The 17467-nt window shown below is 48.3% G+C and overlaps 1 long non-coding RNA gene across 1 annotated transcript; it reads left to right on the top strand.

Moving 5' to 3' along the window:
- The first annotated feature begins 12857 nt into the window (after window positions 1–12857).
- Window positions 12858–14806, top strand: LOC136492582 (uncharacterized). Its single transcript, XR_010768130.1, has 4 exons — window positions 12858–12891; window positions 14336–14381; window positions 14476–14550; window positions 14721–14806. It is a non-coding gene; the product is annotated as an uncharacterized lncRNA (long non-coding RNA).
- Window positions 14807–17467: the final 2661 nt, after the last annotated feature.

The raw sequence follows: 17467 nt of genomic DNA, 5'->3' as shown, positions 1-17467 counted from the left end.
GTCTCCGCCGAGTGGGTGATGGACGTCCGCCGTGAAGACCTGGCCAAAAGCGCGCATGGAGAGGATGTTGCAGAGCTCTCGGATGGCAAGGAGCCTAGGTCGGAGGTGAATGTCGCCCCTGTCTTGGCCGACCCGGATGCCGTGCCATCGAGAAGTGAGCAGCTCGCGCCTTCGTCGGTTGCACCGTCGTCAGATGTCACCGGGACAGCCCAGTAGCATGTAAACATAATAGTAGTTTAGTGGAAGTATATAGTTTTAAGTTTGTGAGGGAAGCCCCCGTATAAAACGTTTGTGTGCTTAACAGTTATAATGGTATTTTGTTTTCTACGATGGAGTCGCTCCGTTCGAGGAAGCTTGTTCCCCTTCGTTCCTTAGTTTTTTCCTTAGCATAATTTTGTTTTTTAGTTCTTTCTTTCTCGTACCTGCCCGTTTGTTCCGTAGATTGCGACCTTGTGAGCCCGGGGCGTGGCCCGTGAGGCTCAGCTGTTCGTAACCGTAGGAAAGAGCGGGGTGCGATCAGTCATAATTTTTAAAGCAAAGCTACGTAAGGTAAATTAAAGGAATGAACTACCCCTTCGTTAGGGTAGGAATGAATTTCTCCATACAACAGTAACCAAAACAGAGAGGTAGTAGTGCCCCCTAGTGGAGCCCCCGAGCGCCCTGAGCCGAAAAATGTTCGGGTCGGGGTGCTCTTACAGGAGCATACGTTAAGTAAATAATGGTAAGACTGAAACTTAGGAGAAAAGAAAACAACCTAGCTGTTCCAAGGTGCTTGATGAGAGCGTCATCGTCGTTATCCTTCAGTCGGTAGGCGTCCGGTCTGATCACTTTAGTCATCTGGATCCTTGTTCGCTGCGCCCCCTTCTTCTTTTTCTTGGCCTGCCAGCCTACCTCAGCAGGCGCTTGAGGAGCAGGCAGTCCTTGTAGAGGTGGTTCATGGGGTAGTCGTGGTTGGTGCATGGACTCCATGAGCTCGTGGAAGTGGCCAGAGGGGCCCTGCTAGGGCGGCGTGCCCGCATGATCAGCCGTGGCGACCAACACGGAGTTGGCCGGTTGACGGTGATTCTTTCTATTTTTTTTCCCCTCTGAGTGGAGGGGCCCTCGTCTTGATCCTGGCGCTTGGCCTTTCCTTTGTCGTGGCCTCCGTTGAAGCACGGTGCGAACGGCGCTTGATGGAGGTGTTGGGCGAAGGTCAATGGCCCCGGGCTATCAGGGTTGGGACTCTGGTCGACGCCGCGCGTGCCTTGGTTCGGTCCGAGGCATGCGTAGACGGGCAGTCGGCACAGAGCGGTCGTCAAGTCAAGACAAGGTGTTGTTGCGGCTTCCTGTGCCACACTTGGTGGTTGTGACGGTGATAGGGCATAGTGCCCCATCTGCTGCGTCTCTGTTCCCCGGATGGGGAGCGAGGTCACGAGTCGGCGTCGTGATACGGATCTGTCTGCTTGTTGAACGGCGGTGGTCTCCACCAGTGCTTGAAGGTTCCGGTGGATCGCCTGTTCGCGAGGGTCGTTTGGCTCGGACAAGCTGCGCAGGAGCATTGCCGCGGCAGCAATGTTCTGGCTGGGCCGAGCGAACTATGGGGGATCTGCTCCCCTATATGGGGTGTTACGCTGTGTGGCAGAACTGCCTAATCTAATGCCTCACAGGAGTGCTTGTCTTCCATTAGACACTAAGCACTCAAGGGAGAACACTAGATTACTCGGTTTCGTCGGGCACACCCCAGGGGAGAACCCGAAAATCCACATTTTTCCCTCAGGATCACAAATGAGAGAATAAAGCTTACAACATTCTTAACCATTTCTCACATCACTTTTAATACAACATCAGAGTATAATATTTATTAATATAACAGCGGAATGAAATCATATTATCAGAGTTATAAACAATTTAGTTGAACAACGGAATAGAAACATGTGAACAGAGTTACAGCGGAAATAAACATCTATTAATGACATGATGAAGTATTGATATCTATAGACTACGACAACAGATTATGAAACTTTCATTTATAAAAGTATTTGGTGAGAGTTATAATTAATAACTACGATCGCAGCGTAAAGGAATCCTCGCTGAGCCCACCAGGAGGAATCCACACACAAGAGTCAGCTTTACAATCCACCTGTCACCCGCAACAGGGGGGGATAAAACCCTGAGTACTCAATTGTACTCAGCAAGACTTACCCGACAGGAGAAAAGAAGAGACTCCAAGGATATGCAAGGCTATCTGGCTTGTGGGTTGCATTTGCAGGAAGCATTACTAAGTGTGCGTCCTTATATTCAATTTTTATTAATAGCCGCATTGGTTCATTAACTAACCATTCTATGTAAGCACCTATGCTACTTTCAAGCAGGTGGTAAGCAATCAGACTTCCCTTTTCCATTTTCCACCTTGCATCTTTTAGTTCTTACTACGATGCTAAACCGTAGACAAGTCGTACCGGATCGCCCGGTGATTCGCAAATCAATGCCCCTAGCTAGGTACCCTGAAAACACACGCCCCGCTTGTGCCCCAGGCACAAGCCGGACCAACCCATCACTCTCCTGTTCCGGATGTCCGGGTCCCCGTCCAAACTGGGACTCCAAGCCCCCGCCCCTGAGTCCCGGACTCAGTGCGGTGCAAGGACCTCCTCCACCAAAACAAACCCTAACAGTCGGTCCGGAAAGAGCCGGATCCACGACAAGAGAGCAACAAGTCTTCCAAGCGCCCATACACAAGTATATGCTTGGGATAATAAGTCTGTGACCTACCTAGAGTCATATGCAACGATCGGTCCTTAACCGACCAGACAGGGAAATGCAGTGCAACCAAGCTATGCCCCGCGTCCACGGCGACACAACCTCTTACACCCACCAATACCCAAACCATATCCCTGCCCGGTCACCATTTTCCTTTCCACCATTTTATATATTCCAAGTGATAATCATATAGTAACATATTTCCTATATCTCGCGAATGACAGGCAATCACTCAACTTCTACCGGAGTCCTGTAGCATAGCATTCTACACGATCCTGTCATACTAGTAAGACTCATAGGAACAAATATATATATATGCAAGTGGGTTTCATTCAACTCCTTAAAACTTAATGCACAAATATAATTTAAACTGCAGAAAGTAGGGGTTATGCACCGGGGCTTGCCTGGGTAAGATATATATTAAAAGTTAGTATCTGCATCTTCCGATCATCCACCATCAACTGGATAGAAAGCCCATTGCATCATCTTCGGATTCCCAATCATCCTTCGATCGATCCGTTGATTCATCATCGTACCTATATGATATGCATGCGATGCAATGCAAAGATGTAATTAATCAACTGCAATCGTGACTCGTAAAATACGACATACGCCTCTCGAGTTAACGGGCTAGTTCTACGACGACCATACTTAGGCTACATATACACGTTGTCGGATAAGGCGTTATTTTCCAGTAATTATTTTAGTTATATAAACCAAGGTGTTTCTTTATTCGCAATAGGACATTATTATCTAATTAGCAACTAGTTATTCCGGAGCTACAAAATTTATGGTGAGTAACTAATATTGCTAGGGATCTACTGTAGAAATTTCAGATCCAACGCTATTACCAATTTACCACGGAAAATCCCTACAAATTTATATTTTACAACATTAAGTATCTTAAATTAATTATATAGCTTCCAGGAATAATATCACACTATGTGAACCAACTATACTAACAGGTAGATCATGATTTTAGAAACTTAACAAAACTAGTTTCGTAATTTTTGGACAACTACACAATTTGCTACTGATTTTACAAGTTTGCTTCAGCAGTAAATTAGAAAATACCTTAAAAATGAAACAAGGCCGGCGGCAACGAAACTAGCCCAGCAGCCCAGGCAGACGGACGCGTGGTGGCCCAGCGAGACCGGTGACCCAGGCACAAGACCGACCCAAGCAGCCAACCGACGGGACGCAGCTGGAGCGGGCCGGCCCACGCGGGGCGTGCAGCACCAGGCCTGTCGAGACATACGCACGGCCCAACAGGGCTGGCAGCGCGGACGGCCCATCGGCAGTCAGCGCGGATGGCCCAACGGTAGGCAGTTCTACTATGCGAACCACAGACGAACAACACGGATCCCCTTTTTCTTTTCCTCTTCTCCCTTCAATACCGAGCAGAGCACGGACAGGGAAAAATCACCGGCCGGTGGCGGGACAGCTCCGGGACGGGAGCGTTTTGCCGTCTCCAGGCAGCAGGCATGCTGGCACCGACGATGGCGGGGTGGCGCGGAAGGGTAGCGTGGCTGCTGCGGCGTGGACCACGGCTGGCGAGGCGTGGCCCCACGACAGCGCAGGCACAAGCGACCGCAGGCGCAGCCATGGTGGGGGCGCTTCACCGACACGGGTGACGGCGGACGCTAGCGCGCTGTGGCTCGGGCGCCGAGGAATTGCAGGAGCAGGGAAAGGAGGCGTGGCGCGGCGTTACGGTGGTGCGGCATGCTCGCGCGCACCCGAGGAGAGAGGCGCGGCTGAGGCGGAGTCGCTCTGCGACGCTTGGCTGGCCATGGCGGCGCTTTGGTACGGCCGCGCACGGGCGGCCGGACCAGGGCGCACAACCGGGCAGGGGAACGGCGGGGTGAAGACGCGTGGGGAAGGCGCTGCGACTGCGAAGCTCGACTGACGGTGAGCGCGACTTGAAGGTGGGGCGGTCTAGCGCGGGACCGGATCGTGGGCGCGCTCGGCGAGGTCAGGGGCGCGGTGGTTGCGGCTGGCGAGGCGGCTCGGGCTCGGCGACTGCGGACGCTGCGGCTGCGGGCCAGCGCGGACCCGTGAGGCACGGCAGCGCGGCCATGGTGCGTGCTGCGGGCAGCGGACTGGCGTGGGCCAGAGCGGGCGCTTGTGTGCGGCCAGCAGCGGAAAGGGAAGGGGTGGCACTGCACGGAAGCGCGTGCGAGCAGCGCGAGAAGAGAAAGGGAGAAGGGGCGCCGGTGCCTGCGTGTAGGAAGGAGGCGAACGGCCGAGGCAGCACGGCTTCCTGAATTAAGCCGCATGAGGGTAACAGCAGCAGCTTGATCTCGGCGCAATGACAGGCAGCAGCGGAGACAAACAAGGTGGCCAAGAAAGCAAGGTAGACAGGGAGACAAGAACGTTGGAACTCACGAATTGGAGCCTTGCTCGCTGGCTATGGAGACAGACATGACCAAAGAAGACAGGAGCAGACAAGGGCAGGCAGTGGCCAAGCCAAGGAGATACGGCAGGCAGACGCGTGAGAGAGAGAGCGAGGTCAACTTGTACAGAGGACAGATTTCCACCACCGGGAAACTCTCAACACCGTTCATACATATAAAGCTAGACCCGTGAGTCTATATATGTATATATATATATATATATATCTCATTCTATTTATTACGGACTTTTATTCAATTATAACAGTTGCTCGTCATGTCGAATCTTAAAGATCAAATCGTTCGATAGCATCGTTATCGGACAGTCCAGAATATCCCTACGTACGACGTAATTTAACTTGAGCATGTATTTGAGTCCACGAAACTAAGTCATACAGGATTCGCTTATCACCTAAGTACGTTTTATATCAAAACCCGAGAAAACTTGATTCGAAATTTTTACTTAGGTCTAAATCGCGGTGCTAATTAAGCTCGTAACACCAGGGGTGTTACACGCTGGACCCGATGGGTGCGACCCCGGGCGCCATTCGCCGGTCTATGCGCGTGGGGCGCAGCGTGGTGCGCCGAGCACGCTGGCGCAGTTGGTGGCTGATGCGGCCACTGTCGTTGTAGATCCTCCCCATGCTTGCGCGTGAGCTCAGGGGTCTCCGCATGAGGGCCCGGAGGGGCGTGAGTCCGTGCGGACTCCGTTACCCCTGGCGGCTATTCCAGAGTGTCCGTCATAGCGCACTCGCGGGACGGACGGTGGCTTGGTGCCACGTCGCCGATGCTGGAGTCGTCACTCCCGACGTCGTCGTCCATGAAGTCGAGACAGCTGGGACCGTAGTCCACCATCCCCATGAGTTCAGACGTGAGAGGGGATGGCGCCGGCATCCGCTGGAGCCCCTGGGTGTACGCGTCTGCGGGAGGCACGAGGCCATAGGGGGACTGGCCGTATGGCGGCTATGTCGGGGACAACGGTAACCCACCGGGTATTCGGCGGAAGATAGAACGTAGTAAGTAAATAACAGCATGTATATTACTCATAGTAGGGTTTGAGCAGAGAGTTTGCTCAAAATGAAGCGCAGATGCCGCGCCGTCGATGACGCGCGTCCTGGAGTCAACGGAGGGCGCCCTTTCGATGGGTTTCGGAACGTGCGCCTCCTCGCGGAGGTGGAGTACGCCGAGCCGGTCGGCGGTGAAGTCTAGGCTTCCGAAGCGGAAGGCCTGGGAAGGCTCGAAGATAGGTGGAACCCGCATCCCGACGAGCGAGAGTGCGGGAAATTCCATCGAGCCAAAGCGAATCATATCGCCCGATCCCGCCACGACGGAGGTGGCGGAGAAATGGGTCATCCGATTACCAAAAAAGTATTGAACGTACATCGTCTTCCCCACGGATGGCGCTAACTATCGGTGTAGAAAGTGACCAACTAGTAAATATTTGTAGTTTTGCTGTACGTTGTGATCGGAGGTGGCCTAACGCTCAATGACACATGATTTATACAGGTTCAAGCAACGTAACCTACGTCCAGTCGGAGTCGGTCGGTGACTTTATTCCTGAGCCCAGGCGCTTGAAGTCTGTAGTGGGGGTACAAACGAGAGAGAGAGAGATGGGGGTGTACAAGAGGTTCGGTTGGCTCCGACCGGAAGGGTTGCGGCCGGAACATGGTGGTCCTACAGTTGTAAGGTGTTGATGTTGATCTAGTGAGTCTGAGCTTGAAGAAGTCGACTTGGGTTAACTGCCTATGTTTGGAGGGAGCACATCCCCTTTTATAGAAGAAGAGGATGGCTTTACAAGTGAGAGGGGGAATGAGTGTGGACGTTTCTAAGCCTTGTTGCCCACGCCGACGGGGACAGGATAATGGTGGGCGCCCGCAATACTGTTGATGTCACTGTAGAATGTTAGGCACATGTGGAAGGTTGAGCTGCTTTCTTTAAGACTGGAGGATGTCGGTACTTGCAAAAATGTTGTCTCGCCGACTGGAGGCATGGCTGTACCACGTTTACCTGGTACGGTGAATTCCGGCGCCTACAATACTGTAGAGGTAAAAGCCGGCGCCTACAATACTGTTTGTGGCAGGGCGGTTGTAAAGTATTGTTCCGCAGGGTATGGTCCCTGGTACCGTGGTTTGACTTGCGAGCCCCGTTTTGCCTTCCTTCGTACGTCTCCTGGTTCTTTCCGAGCGGGCGTCCTCGGTCGGATGGCCCCAGTCGGTTCTGGTGTGCCAGTCAAAGAATAGCGATGGGCAGGGTTTTCTATGAACCCCGGTCGGAGACGCGGGGTCGGAGTCGGAGGCGGTCCTCGGGTCAGGCTTTCCGAGTGGAGGCCGTGCGAAGGCAGCCGGGGCTTGACGCTAGCGCTCCGATCGGAGAGGCCGTTCGGAGTTGGCCTGAGCCTGAACTAGTGCTCCGGTCGGAAAGATGGGCCGAAGGCGGCCAGGGCCTGAAGCGAGTGCTCCGGTCTGTTGAGTTTAGACTCTTAGACCGGTCCAGAAGAAGAAAAGGCCGTCCTCCTGAACCGAGCCCTGGCGTAGAAACCGGTCCCCGAGGGACTCCCGATTTATGAACCCGACAGTATATATCCTTCTTGAAATATACTCTCGGTTGCCAACTTGTCATAGGTTAAGATAGCGAATAATTAATCCCTACACCTACGGGATCGGACCATCTAACGGTGGACGGGTGGAAGTAACTTACGTGCCTAAATCATGGGATGTTTAGTCCGTCTGCAGTCTGCCATTAGGCAAGATTCAGCGAGTCGTATGTATGAATATATAATAAGTAAATTTGTTGGCTTAGTTTTCGAAGAAGCTCGTAAGGGTAGGATTTATATGCCTACGTTCATAGATGTGAGTATGTATGTATTGTGTAAACGTCTTCGTACTGTGTTAATTCTACAGAAAAGTAAATGAAAATTCGTGTCTGTAATGTAAACTACTGCCGCTGTTTTACATTTCAGACCCATTTCCAACGTGGCCTTCTCCTCTTATAAATTTATCCCCTTTTTCTTTCAGGCTTTCGTAAGACTTCTCAAATCCCTGAAAACTACGACGTACTAGTTCATATACAATTCACCCGTCAAATTGGTTTACCGCATGTGCTGATAAAGAACGACAGTTGACAACAACTCAAGCACTATACAAAAAAAGTGGAAGCACCAACCAGTGTCGGCCCTAATAGAAACAATGGAAAAAACTATGAATTTTGTACGATTCCAATTTCATAGGAAAAGTTTCTGCCCCTTTGGTACCAAGATTGAGACCTATAAGAAGGTTCTATTTGGAACCAGGATTGAAAAAACACAGAAATAAAAAAAACATAGGAATGAGATAGGAATGCAAGTGTAAAATATATTATGATTGCAGAACAGAGATTCAGTGACGATGGTTGTTTGGATGGTCTATAGAAAAGCGCAGGGTTTTTAGATAGGCACATGCCTCCATCCTACGTGAGCTAGCAAGAAAACGAAGGTCGGACTGGATAGAAATTTTCCTATGTATAGAATCTATAGTTAGGAACTTTTCCTATGAACCAAACAATGCTACAATACTCAAATCCTAAGGAATCCAACTCCTACGTTTTTCTTGTTTCTCCCCCATTTCAAAGGGTCCCAAAAATCCTTCAAATTCCTATAGGATGCATGAATTTATTAAAAAGATTAGAGAAAAACTAATGTGAGATTGGATCTCGTGAAAACGTCCTTTGTGTCTACCAATCTCTTCAATGCCTCTAATATTTTTATCTCTTTTGCATCCCAAATGACTCAGTCGTCCTGTCACTACTATCACTAGTAGAGAAACGAGCTATACTCCCGGTTCTCAACCCCCTTCAGTCCCGGTTTTCCAACCGGCTGCTAGCGGGACTTTCAATTTTCGTTCGCATTCTACGCTGCTACCGGAATACGCATTCTACGCTGCTAGAATATACGTATTCTACACGTTTATAATGTACGAAGGACTTTTAGTCAAGGATGCAGCGGTACAGATCCTGTTCAAGTAAGATTGTGGTGCATGGCTCTAGAGCTGAGCTTTTAAGTTAGTTTTCACTCTTCTGAGCAAGTGAGGTGGTGCTAATAGGTGGGACTGGCCGGAAATTCCGCTCCATTCTGGTATATGCTCTCTCCTATGTGTGGGCTTCAGGTCGAGCCGGCCCATCGAGGCTCCTGTAAACGCCCGGGACTAAAAGACCTTTTGTCTCGGCTGATAATACCAGCCGGGACTAATTGATTTGGTCGTGTTCAGTTGCATCGGTGTTAGCTCAAAAGACTACCTGTTACACAAGCTTTAGTCCCGGTTGGGGACTAAAGGTGCCTTTCTAATCATTCAAATCCACAGATAATGTATATTTGTATGTAGGTATCTCTGAAGTTTCTTTGAAGCTCAAAAGACTCTCTGAAGCTTTACTCCCGGCCAAGCACACAAGCTTTACTCCCGGCCAAGCACACAAGTCGTCCAAGCACACAAGCTTTACTCCCGATCAAGCACACAAGCTTTACTCCCGGCCAAGCACACAAGTACGCTACTTCCTAGTACAAGTAAAGCTACTTCCTGTCAGTGTCAGCTCAAAAAACTGCCCCAGTTTTAAGCTTTAGTCCCGGTTGGAGACAACAAACGGGACTAAAGATCCCTTTCTAATCCCGGACGTAGCCTCCAGCCGGGAGTAGACTTTTACTCCCGGTTGGAGGGACCAACCAGAGTAAAAGTTAACATTTAGTTCCGGTTGGTAGCTCCAACCGGACTAAAGGTCCCCTGCAGCAAAAGTCTGCCGCAGTAGCCGTTTGGCATGACCTTTAGTCCCGGTTGGACCTACAAACCGGGACTAAAGGTCTCTCTAGTCCCGGGCACGAAATATACCGGGACTAAAGCCAAATTTCAAGCTGGATCAAAGGTCGTTTCTCTACTAGTGTATAATAGATTAATATGTCACCACCGGCTCCAGAGATCCCATCACCACCGCCAGTTTCTTCCCTCGTCGGTGAAAATGGCAGTACTACAAAGGAGAAGATTTTCAAAGACAGGCGGCAACCGATGGTCACTGTTAATCGCCAGTCGGCATGCCCGTCCTATAAATCGGTTGAGAGGCTGGCGGCCTAGCACCTTAAAAGGATCCAGATGCCCAAGAAAAAGGTGAATTGGGCTAATCTAAAATTTCTTGCAATAACTAAGCCCATTTCACACCTAGTGCCTAAATGTGTTCTCTATTATTCTACCGCGCAAAAGCTTTGCACCCTAAGTTCTAATCCTACTCTAGCATGACAATTCTAAGAAAGTAAAGATATGAATTGAATTGTTCAAATGTAAATGTTCAAAGTAAAGAGAGGGAGAGAAACGCGGCGATGTTTTTTCAAGGTATCGGAGAGTCACCACTCCCCACTAGTCTTCGTTGGAGCACCCGCGCAAGGGTGTAACTCCCCCTTGATCCGCACAAGGATCAAGTGCTCTCTACAGGCTGATTCTTCGACACTCCGTCGTGGTGAATCACCCACAACTGCTCACACCATGACTTGGGTCATCCACAAGCTCCGCCGAATGATCACCAAGCTTTCAATCACCACCGAGCCGTCTAGGTGATGGCGATCACCAATAGTAACCAGCACAAACTCTCACTTGACCAAGACAAGCCTAATGAGAAAGGTGGATGTACACTTGCTACTCCCTATGCACTAATGAGGTCCTTAATCTTGGATTATCAAATCTCAATCACCTCACTAGGCTCTTGCTCTCCTTTGCACTCTAAAGTGTTTCATCAGCTGAACAAATGTGCAAGAGAGCAAATAAGTTGGACGAGTAGGAGAAGTATTTATACTTCTCACTTCAAAACATACCCATTGGGGTCCAACTTAGCATAATTCGGGGTGACCGGACACGCCTGTCAAAGTGACCGGACACCCCCGGTCAGTAGCCAACGGCTACGTGACACCAACGCCGACAGATGGATATGACAAATGGCTAGGCATGCATTTCATTTGAATATGTTTGCTGAGTATTTTGTACTCTCTCTTGCTATTAGCCCTCCCCTATTCAGATGAAAAGATACAACTTATGATGACATGATCTCCCAAGCACATGATCTACTGAAAGTCACATGAGAAATACAATATCCATATAATTTCTAGTATAACGTGATGGAGTTGTTATTATATTTATTTTAGGTAATGTTTATTAACCACTTTTTTTTTAAATGAAACAAAATTCGTAAGGTCCTAATCATTGTTCTGTTGCAACACTTTGATTAGAATCATTACTTAAGAAGTCATCGCTTTGTCAGGTAATAATCCCAAAGCCGACATTTTTTTTACCTTGGTAGTGAAGATGCGAGGCGTTACACGTGGTATTAAAGCAATGGTCAATCAAACCATGCATATAGTTAGAGACTAGGTAGCATAAATGAGTTTCTTTAGTTTAATTAGAAATAGCTTGTTAACTTGGTAATGTTGGAAAACCTTCCTGTGAGCCTCAACTAGATAGACTTATAGGTGGAATGATATGGAGTGTGCTGACTCGGTAAAGCGGTTGACTACCGGGTGTTTATGTTTTCCGAGTGTTGGCACTCGGTAATCACTTTTTTCCGAGTGCCCCGACTTTTGACACTCGGTAATTGTCGGGGCACTCGGTGACTACACAGTCTCCGGTAGTGTGGCAAAAACAACTAACTCTCTTTTAACTCCGATAGAAGTAATCACTAACACTAAATCATTATATTTTGTATGGGGAAAATCTATGTTTTTTTAAAAAAAAAACAAGGGACGTGTTCTGAACCTTCATGCATGTGTTCACATAGCAATCCATATCACTATTTAAAATGATGGCAGCAACTTCAGCATCTCGTACAACTAAATAACAAAACATGGACATTTTTTTATGCTAGAAAAAGTTTGAGGTCGTCGGTCTGCCTCCTGCGATACCGCGAGTTCACCTCGCGCTCCGCGATCATCTCCCCTGGCAATCACGCGCGGCTCACCCAAATCAATGCACTGGGAGAAAGGAAGGTCCCGCAACCGCAATTGGATCACGCGCATCCTTGTCTCCTCCGTAGTGCGCCGCCCTCGCCCTCGCCATCATGAGCCGCGCGCTCCTCGCAACCTCACCACGACTCCCTGCGCCCTCTGCAACCTCGCTTTTATCGCCCCTGCCCTACACGGGGCAACTGCTGCCGCTGTCGCCGGCGCTCCATGGCCCGAGCGCCGGGTCTCCGCTGCCACCGCCCCTCAAACAATGGCGCGGCGCCTCCACTCCCACATCAATGCCTCCGTCGGGCTCCCATGGGCGCGTCCCTCGATCTCCCACAGGCAGCGTCGCTTTTCCCACCCCGCAGCACCACTCTGCCACCCCTCCCCGTTGGGTTCCCACCACATGGGTAGCGCCGCCGGCGACTGGCACTCCATCCACTACGCCACTAACTGCCGACCGCCAGCCTAGACCACAGTGGAGATGGATTTGACCGTGTGCATCATCCTGGTGCGGAGGAACACTTGCCCGTCGCACACTGCTATGGTCCATTGCAAGTGCCATTGCACATTGCGTGCCGTCCTCCAGAGCAAACAAAATCAAGATCGATCGGAATCAACTGTGAGTTTGTACCCCCAACCTTGTTCTTCCTACTCGATTGGTTTGGGGTTGGGTTTGGGTTTTGGACTTTGTAACTTCGCATAGGTTTCGGAAGGAGCACTAGGCTCGTGGCCAGGTCAGGCCGCCCACTCGCCCTCCAGAGCGAGGATGTCAAGCTGGTCGCTGTCAACGACCCTTTCATCGCCACGGATTACATGGTATTGCCCTGCAATTTTTTTCTCCTGTTCCCTCGATTGCTCCTGGTTTTTCTGTTCTTGCCTTCTTGTTATCATTACTCCTTTTGGGATTTGTTTTGTGATGCAGTCTCAACTGGTGGTGATATCGGTTTGTAAATTTTTTAGATTTATTTATCATCCTGATCAGCTATCTTTATTCTGCCCTTGATTCAGTGAAGTCTTATACACTTGCTTTCCGGTCTATTATATTACAAACAATCGATAACTTTCAAGTTAGTGTAAATTAAGTGCAATCTTAGTTAACCTAACAAAGATAGAAATAACTACTGGCAGTGTTGATGGTACAGGCATTTGACATTCGCATGGGTAGGTAGGTGATGCCGTATTCTATTCTGAAATATATCTGACATATACTCTTTGGTTTACTAATTGGAATTTTGGTCGTTCCCCTTTTACATCACATCCTAATCGACTTATATTAATTTATTCTATATGGTTTGTTGGTTCGTTTCCCTCTTGCTTATAATAGGAGACTCTTGATAATCGGGGGCATCCTGTGAACTGTGTCTCATTATCAAAAGACATCAATTGCCTTCTAGATAACTGTTTAGATTCACAAGCTGATCCCTTATACAAAAAACTCACTAAAAAAGCAGCTCAGTATTTTATTTTCAGCCTGGGCACAAAGTTGCCAGGAGGCTTCTTTTGTCTAGCATTTTATAGAAGGATGGAGTTATTATTTTTATTGTCCTCGACTTTATGGAAGCATGCGATCACACTCTTCCTTCAGCTTTGATTGGAAAGATCATATGATCATCAATGATGGCAAATGTGGCCTTGAGAAGAGATTCCAACATATATTGACATAGCTGCCAGTCTCATTTACCATCTTGAATGGATTGATCTTAGCAAATTTTCTCCTTGACTCTTAGTCTCTGTTTCATCATTGGTCTATCGCCTTTGTCATACCATCATTCATGGGCATCCTTATCTCTCACAACTAAAAAGGCTAAAGATTGGACACCAAAATCGTGCGACATACGTTGGGTCGTCGGTTTGCCGCGCGCCCCTGCGATCCCGCTCTGCACAGGCAGGTGGGACCTCTTCCATGGCCCCTTTGATCCCGCTCCACGCCGTACGTTGATCGCGTCTTCTCTATGGCATGCGATCCATGGCTCCAGCAACCGCCCTCGCGAGACCTCGCCCTCTCCCTCGCGCCGCCATATGTTTCAAATTTTTATGCCAACATGACAGCGTAATAGCTTCTTTGCTTCACGTGACGTGTTATTAGCTTGTTCAAATTATTTATGCGTCCTATATTCACATGTTCAATGCCATTCAATCGAACCAATCTGAGGTCAATCCTATGTGCTAACGCGTAAATCAATTAGCTTCCTTTTTTGGTCGTGTGTTTTCCGGCCCAAATCTTAATCTCAGATTAATTTTGTGCGAATTTTTCTTGCAGGCTAGCCTCCACATCAGTTAGCTTGCAGTGGGATAGAGGAACATGAGTTGTGCCTCCACATCATGTAGTGCTTAAATTTCTATGCTTCTTGATCTTGCATGTCATAGCTAACCTGTGGTGCATGCATCTGTTTGGCGCAGTGATTTCTCAGGGGATAAATGTAGGAGACACGAAGAAGCTGCACTTGCAATGGCCTAATGATGCATAATGACAAGGTTCTGAACTATGCATCCCAATACCCAAATCTTTGTTCTGCCTGTCTAAATTCTTGTTGCACAACGCTTAAATTGATATCTTGTTTGTGGGACTTGCATGCTTGCTTTCATTTAATTTGTTCAATGTTCTGAACATATGGCTATTGTTCTAATTTATGATCGTCTTGCAGAACCATACAGGAATTGAAGGTTTATCTGGAGCAAAAGTTGATCAGATCTAAGAGGCAGCTAAAGAACATCTGGTCTATCCTTTAAGTTGGGTTCTGCTTACTAAACCTCCATGCAATCAGTTCTGTATGATATGTCATCTTGAAATTCTCTTTTTGTTTGTTTGTCACAGAACCAGGGTTTCATGACAGGAACTGATCCCCTTCTTAAGGTAAGAAAAATTGCATGTAAGATACTAATCGGTGTGTGGTTTACCAGTTTGGTATGTCTGATTAGTGACAACCAATGCTTGACTCCTTGTAGTATGTATAACTGACAAGGTTGATTAGTTATTGATCTGGTTGAGCACTTTTAATTACTTCTCATATGTGTTGCCCTTTAAGGTTGTTTGATTTATTTTGCCTTATTTCAAGCGGAAGTCTGTTGTTCGGATTACAATTGGGAGCCAAGCACTTTATGAGCTGCTTGGTGGTAATATATCAGAAATGTGTTGTGTGATCAGTCATGCCATCATATTAGTCTAATAGACTGGGAAGAATTTGCCATTGTATACAACACAAAATCATGCATAAACCTCTTACATGAAAGAAATGTCTTAAGTATTTACTGAGAATAGTCAATTAGTCACAGTGAATGTTGACTTCTGATGTGCTTTTGTAACTATATATATTTCTGAGTTCAGTTCTAGCTTTTTAGGTTGAAATATATGTCATCTGGTTGTCTTGCAGGTCACGGAAGACCCAGTTGTTGGCTTGGGGGATCAAGTGAGGATGATGGAGAAATTGCACTCTCCATATATATAGGTTAATAATGAACTATGTGGTTGTTTTCCAGTATGGTCTGCTCTGGTGAGGACTATGGCCATATGTTTCAAATTTTTATGCCAACACGAAGAAAACTATAAGTTGTCTTCCGCTTCGATTTCCCTTGATTTCTCTCTTCCGCTTCAATTTCCCTTGATTTCTCCATGCTTTTACTCCATCTTGCTGAATGAAATCAAATCCCTCACTTTAGCATCTCATTTGTGCAGCCCAACTGGTATTCCTGCATTTTAGTGCCTTTTTTGTGAACTAAGTAGTTCTGAGTAGTGGTTGATTATAGTAATCCTTTTCCATATCAACTATATGATCGATTTTACTAAACTATAGTAGTCTATTGAATTGGTAAAATAGATAATCACAAATGCACAGTGCTTTGCCTTTTCATTAATAAGTACTTAACGATTGGTCTCTCTTCATCTATACAGGGATACGTTTTCCCTTAGTTGATCTGGTGGCTTATGGTTTAGTTACTACACTTTTATACAAGAAAATAGAAAGGACTTGCTCCCAGTATTGGATGACCTGTATATTTAATAAATTAATATTTCTTAATGCATTTGCTATTTAGGCTGTAGTTCAGTAAAAACAACTGAGTTTTGTTCTGTACAGTCACTGTGAGTTAATCTCATTTCAAGTGGCTCGAGCATACTGTTAGAACATTTTGGAGCTCCGGAGTCTTGATCAATCTCTATTCCTATACATTTGTCACCAACAGCATGCGTGTTTGCAGACTCTAGGTGTAATATGAAGGATGACACTAGGAGTTGGGACAATTTTCTTGTTTATTTCTCACTCAAATGCCATGCCAATCTGAGGGGTTGGGGGTACATATTTATAGGCTGCTAGCCAGCCAAGCATATGCTAAGATGCTGTCCTCTAAGATGCTGTCCTCTAGTCTAAGATGCTGTCCTAAAAATAGACCATGCAGCCACAAGGACCATGTGACCAGCACAGCCCCACAAAGACCAGCCCACACATGAGACTTGTCCCATCATTCTCCCCCTAAGTCTTATGTGTCGTCCTGTGGGAAAGTTGAACCATCCCGGTCCTAGAGCAGAGCTCAAGGAACTTGATCCTCCCAAGGGGCTTGGTGAGCAGGTCCGCAAGCTGGTCCTTGGTGTTGATGTACCTCGCCTTGATGCTCCCTTCCTCCAAACAGCCTCGGATGAAGTGGTACCTCACCCGGATGTGCTTGCTGCGTTCATGGAACACGGGGTTCTTTGCTAGGGCCAGAGCGGACTTGCTGTCCACCCTGAGCTCCACCGCTCTAGTGTCTCTGCCGAGGAGATCACCAACAGTCGAGCGAGCCAGAGCGCCTGAGTCGAAGCGGGGGAGGCCGCTATGTACTCGGCCTCGCAGCTGGACAAGGCCACCACCTACTGCTTGACCGACTGCCAGCTAACGAGGCACTTGCCGAGGAAGAAGAGGATCCCGCTCGTGCTCTTGCTGGTGTCGATGTCGCCGGCGTGGTCGCTGTCGCTGTACCCGACGAAGTATGCCGCCCCAGGGCACCTAGGGTAGTAGAGGTCGTGATCGAGAGTCCCCGCAACGTAGCGGATGATCCTCTTCACAGCCTGCTGGTGCTCCGTCATCGGTCGCTGCATGAACCGACTAACGTAGCTGACGGAGAATGCCAAGTTCGGTTGTGTGTGGGCGAGGTAGCGAAGGCTCCCCACAAGACGCCGGTACTGCATAGCGTCCACCTCCATCGTGCTGTCGCGGCTCAGCTTCAGCCTCTCCTCTGTTGGAGTGAGAGCTGGGTTGCAGTCGGTGAGCCCAGCTAGCTCAACGACGCGCTTGGCGTAGGCGGTCTGTCGAAGCGTGATCCCAGAGTCATCCTGGTGCACCTCGATTCCTAGGTAGAAGGAGAGAGGCCCCAGGTCACTCATCTGGAAGGTGGCCTTCATCTCTTCCTTGAATGCCGCCAC

Source organism: Miscanthus floridulus, chromosome 1 (assembly GCF_019320115.1).
Source record: "Miscanthus floridulus cultivar M001 chromosome 1, ASM1932011v1, whole genome shotgun sequence".
Taxonomy (NCBI): Eukaryota; Viridiplantae; Streptophyta; class Magnoliopsida; order Poales; family Poaceae; genus Miscanthus; species Miscanthus floridulus.
The sequence above is the reverse complement of the archived record's forward strand: the minus strand, read 5'-3'. Positions and strand labels throughout refer to the sequence as shown.